This window comes from Pleurodeles waltl, chromosome 3_2 (assembly GCF_031143425.1).
Source record: "Pleurodeles waltl isolate 20211129_DDA chromosome 3_2, aPleWal1.hap1.20221129, whole genome shotgun sequence".
Taxonomy (NCBI): domain Eukaryota; kingdom Metazoa; phylum Chordata; class Amphibia; order Caudata; family Salamandridae; genus Pleurodeles; species Pleurodeles waltl.
In genome coordinates this window covers 154131249-154137265 of record NC_090441.1, presented here as the reverse complement: position 1 = coordinate 154137265, position 6017 = coordinate 154131249, and positions in this window count along the sequence as shown.

The window sequence follows — 6017 nt, the reverse complement described above, 5'->3', positions numbered from 1 at the left end:
TTGGGGGGACCAAGGTTCAGAGGAAGGGACTCAAGAACACTTTTAAGGGAAAACACTGGCCATCAGTAAATTTAGGAACACTTCTAAGGCTTTTCAGCTGGAAACATTGTTGTAAATACACTGCATCCTGTGCAAGTCTTTGACTTCGTGGCTCTTTCCAGGCTAAAAAACACCCCAAAGAGAGCGTACCTGAAGCCCTGCCTACTTCAAACTAACACAATTGTATTAAGACATTGACTTGTCCTGAAATGTACAGTGGCGTGGGGAACACCTTTCACTGCTGCTGAACAGTATGGATTAGGAAACTATTCCCATCAGTTAAGACAACATGCTTCAAACCTTGCTAACAAGAACACATATTGCTGCAGCCCTATTTGTACCTAAATTCTGCTTTTGCTTCGTGTTTCTTCGTTCATATTTCAAACGTATGTGTATTTGATTTTTCTGTTTCAGCATTTATTTTCAATCAAACATTTTTTTTGGTGCTTTGTCATTTGGATTAGGTGAGTGCTACCATACTGCCCATGTCTCCTGTTCTCAGCGTCCCTGCAAGTCACTGCTGCTATTGTAAATGTACTCCCTTGTGTGGATCACTTCTGCCATCCTAGAACTTTGCATAAAGATGATTACTTTCCAGATGCTTTTTGGAGCCCACAGCTCTGCACCGTTTGTGGGCTTCTGCTATAATCATTAACCAGCTGTTCACATCCCTCTGTATTGTGAGGATTTGGATTGGATTTTTTTCTGCAGTGCTCTTCTAGCCATTAGGCGCCCACAGCTGCTTGCCCCTATTACAGATATTTAGCAAATTGTCTCCTTATATGATCCATCAACTCGTAATTTCTCACTGTGCGATAGAAATATACCTTTAGTTTACTGCTGAGAAACTGTCCACTATAGAGGATATTTCCCTGCCTCTTCTAAAATACCTAAGCCCTGTGGCTCCTCTCCCAAGTTCCTGAATGAATCCCAGGATAGTACATCTTCAAAAGGACTGTGAATGCCTTATACACACCCAGCAGCTCCTATTCCACTCTGCTGTGAGAATCCTTGAAGATTAACACTGGCAGCATCCCCTCTAAAGCTTTCAAAAGGTCGGTTAGTGAAGTCCCTAAAATCTTAACCATTTCTCTCCTTTGACTAAGTCAAAAATGATTCTGAAGTTGAATTACTGGAAACATAACATGCGAATTAAAAAAACAGAGATCGTTAATTTCCCTTCCAAGTTCATTCTTCTATTTCGGTCATTGATGAAGGCTTGCATAAAGACCTTGACCTGACCTCTTGGAAGGTGTTCAAGAACGCTCTAACCCTGAGAAAGATGAAAAGGAAGTTAAAACAATTATGTCAAATGGGACTTCTCCAATTTAACTTTAATAATCTTAGTTATAAAGTGGAGCAGCATTTTACCTGCCATGGACTTCTAAGGGAGATACTCTGAAAATAACCATAATTTAACTGACGTGGAAAACTATTTTCTAAGTCAAAAAACTATCCGGCAACCCAGAAAGTGTGCTGTTGTACCATATCATTTATATAGGGATTCCTTCCCCTGACAGAGCCGCAAAGAGTTGCAATTTGCATTTGCATCTGCATGCTGGCTGTATCTGCATACTGGCTGTATCCTTGTGTTTAGGGCTTAACATGGTGTTTGTTGTAATTAGGCCTAAATGAGAACTGGGTGTGAGGTTTGGTGACATTTTGTAAACATGGTACCCCCAGACATACAGGGAGTGCAGAATTATTAGGCAAATGAGTATTTTGACCACATCATCCTCTTTATGCATGTTGTCCTACTCCAAGCTGTATAGGCTCGAAAGCCTACTACCAATTAAGCATATTAGGTGATGTGCATCTCTGTAATGAGAAGGGGTGTGGTCTAATGACATCAACACCCTATATCAGGTGTGCATAATTATTAGGCAACTTCCTTTCCTTTGGCAAAATGGGTCAAAAGAAGGACTTGACAGGCTCAGAAAAGTAAAAAATAGTGAGATATCTTGCAGAGGGATGCAGCACTCTTAAAATTGCAAAGCTTCTGAAGCGTGATCATCGAACAATCAAGCGTTTCATTCAAAATAGTCAACAGGGTCGCAAGAAGCGTGTGGAAAAACCAAGGCGCAAAATAACTGCCCATGAACTGAGAAAAGTCAAGCGTGCAGCTGCCACGATGCCACTTGCCACCAGTTTGGCCATATTTCAGAGCTGCAACATCACTGGAGTGCCCAAAAGCACAAGGTGTGCAATACTCAGAGACATGGCCAAGGTAAGAAAGGCTGAAAGACGACCACCACTGAACAAGACACACAAGCTGAAACGTCAAGACTGGGCCAAGAAATATCTCAAGACTCATTTTTCTAAGGTTTTATGGACTGATGAAATGAGAGTGAGTCTTGATGGGCCAGATGGATGGGCCCGTGGCTGGATTGGTAAAGGGCAGAGAGCTCCAGTCCGACTCAGACGCCAGCAAGGTGGAGGTGGAGTACTGGTTTGGGCTGGTATCATCAAAGATGAGCTTGTGGGGCCTTTTCGGGTTGAGGATGGAGTCAAGCTCAACTCCCAGTCCTACTGCCAGTTCCTGGAAGACACCTTCTTCAAGCAGTGGTACAGGAAGAAGTCTGCATCCTTCAAGAAAAACATGATTTTCATGCAGGACAATGCTCCATCACACGCGTCCAAGTACTCCACAGCGTGGCTGGCAAGAAAGGGTATAAAAGAAGGAAATCTAATGACATGGTCTCCTTGTTCACCTGATCTGAACCCCATTGAGAACCTGTGGTCCATCATCAAATGTGAGATTTACAAGGAGGGAAAACAGTACACCTCTCTGAACAGTGTCTGGGAGGCTGTGGTTGCTGCTGCACGCAATGTTGATGGTGAACAGATCAAAACACTGACAGAATCCATGGATGGCAGGCTTTTGAGTGTCCTTGCAAAGAAAGGTGGCTATATTGGTCACTGATTTGTTTTTGTTTTGTTTTTGAATGTCATAAATGTATATTTGTGAATGTTGAGATGTTATATTGGTTTCACTGGTAATAATAAATAATTGAAATGGGATATATTTTTTTTTGTTAAGTTGCCTAATAATTATGCACAGTAATAGTCACCTGCACACACAGATATCCCCCTAACATAGCTAAAACTAAAAACAAACTAAAAACTACTTCCAAAAATATTCAGCTTTGATATTAATGAGTTTTTTGGGTTCATTGAGAACATGGTTGTTGTTCAATAATAAAATTAATCCTCAAAAATACAACTTGCCTAATAATTCTGCACTCCCTGTATGCATGTGTGAGGAAAATATTAATTCCTACATGCAGATACCTACTCCTATTTAGGGATTAAATTAGAACACAACAGTTATCGAAAAAGGAAGAGTCTGGTTTCTAGTACACTCTGGAATGCAAAATGGTTGTAGATTTTTCTTATTCCTGTAGAAACTTTGTTTCGTATTTTAGCTACTTGAACTGAGGAGTTTCCATCAGTGAGATTTATTAGAGGAAGGAAATGTCTAGAGTGGAGCCGACTTAAATTAAAGCGCTCTGGTGTGGTGGTAGGTACAGAGTTTTTGCTGAAGGGAGTGAGAGCCTGACCCTTGCGTGGTAAGAAGAGCTATGCACACGGCCTTGGAAAAAAATATGCCTAGCTACAGGCAGCCGGTGTACGTGAAGGGCTAGACCGGAAAGCAAGGTTTCCGAGTTGTCTCAGAGCTTAGTCTCTGTAGCTTATTAATCACTTGGCCAAATGCCCCTAAGTGTTTCCATTGGCATAATGTTGAAAGGAGAGAGTGCTATGTTGACGGTGGCCTGTACCCTTGTGATATCAGACTTGCAAGTGAAAAGGAACAAAGTTTGGAATGCCAATGATGTGGATCATTCATTGGTTAAAAAATGAAGTAAATAGAGAAGAGAACATAACATCAGTATTGTAAACCCCACAAATTTTGTTAAGATAAGCAATTTCAGGTTTGGGTCTAAAGGTAGGTTTGCAGAAAAACATCTTTGCCTTGAAAGTGAATTATTGATCTATTTATAAGTGTTTGTACAAATGTAGTTTCACTTTTTATTTACCAGCTTCCCCTAACCTCTGCTCACAATGTTATCCCAGGTTTCCTCCCACATAGGAAAGAGTGTCATCAAGAGAGTTTTGAGAGTTTTTCAAAAATAATATTTCGCCCTCTTACCTCGACACCACTCCGGTCTGTGAAAGTGCTCATTTAGGTGTAATGTTAAGTCCACAGGTTTTCAAGGCTTCTTTCCTGTCTCCAAGAACGAAAACAGTTTCTACTCGTGGCATACTGTAAACTAGTCCAAGGCCTCTGATACACAGACGTTCCAAGAGGAAGAGATTGCACTCCATAAGAGGCATACTACTTCGCTCAGCTTGGATCATTCATCGAGAGTTGGGAAATGCTTCTTTCTGTCTGGATTTGGACACCATGGTTTTGGTCCTCCCACAATACCTCTGGGCATGATAACAATAGTGTTTTCTCTCTGTTAGTCTCTCATCCTCACCGTGATGTTCCATCAGTTGGTGGAAGGCAATCATCACAGGACAAAGAGCTGGTGAAAGTACTGATAATAAGACATGTAGACAACCTGCTTTTCTTTTGACAAGATCACATAGATTGGCCCGTCTTCTAAATAATGTAATCTTTTGTCTACAAACTTTGGTATTTTTAATTGGCAACAAAATCTCTGAAGCAGTTTCTCAACAGAATAAAGTTTTCAGATTTATGTAAGTGTTTTTCAGGTTGTATCAAACCACCACATTGTAAAATTGAGTATCATGAGAAGAGAAATTGGATCAATACTTTGTTAAAACATTTTTCTTAAAAGATCTATCTCCTAGGAATGTTCTTGTTCTACCTTAATGTCTCTTTCGTAAAAAACAAAATAAACTCTGCCAGCTCGTCATGTCAAACAGACTTGTTTTTGGATGCTGGGGAAGAACTTCAGGGGTACCTGAAGCATGCAAAAGGAGGATCTTAAAGAAGAGACATATTTGGATAAGTTCCAGATATAATGATAAGAGTTTAATGCCTTTGCTGCAAGTTGGGGGGGATAAACTATGAGGGAGTAATAGTCGGAAGCAGAGTGACTCCAAAAGATAGACTGTGTACATGTGTTGGCATAGAAGTATGACAGGAATTGAGTACTTTTCAAAATTAACAATATTTACCAAGAGAGATACATGAATCGCATAGGTACATCTTGTGGCCACCTAGTGGCTAACCTGGTATTTCGGATTGGACAACAAAACGTCTGGACAGGAAGAGCAATCAATGTCTATAGTTATGAAATGAAATCAAGGACAGGCACTCTGCATATCAAAGTCACAATTTGCCTTAGTGGGTCTGATCAACATTCCCACTTTTTCAGCTGGAAACTTGATCTGTAAGGCAAGATCTGGGTGTCTGACTCTAAGATTAGTCCCACTTGAGTCCATACACTCCCAGCGTTTGCTTTGATCCCTAGATCAATCCTCCATTGTTTAGGGTCTGGATACTTCTTTTGTGCAAATAAACCTAAACACAAGATTCCAGGCCTTGTTTGTGCCTTCTGGGATCATTTTTTGACTTTATGTCAAGTACTGGTAGGCAATTTCTACACCCTCCTGCCAGTACCCCTACACCTGATAATAAACATGCAATGGCTTCCCTTAGAAGAATCCCAGCTAAGCATTAACGTTTTAAGTTTGAACACTTGGGAACCAGAGAGTTTGAGTATGTTGCTGTATAGGAACTGCCATAGATTCCATTGCAGTATCTCTCAGAGGCTGTCAACTTCCTTGTGGGTATGCTCAAAGATGGGTCACATGGAACTGGCATGCATTTAGCTAGTGTTCAATCATATTATCTTATTATTAATCTTTCCCTGCTGGGAAAACTGAAATGTTCTGGTTAGAAAAATATTTCAAATCCTACAGACTGTAAAATTGACTTTCTGTGCTGGTTATAGATGATTTAGAATTATATAAAGTGCCGTGACCAGTAGTTTCCACTCATCTTC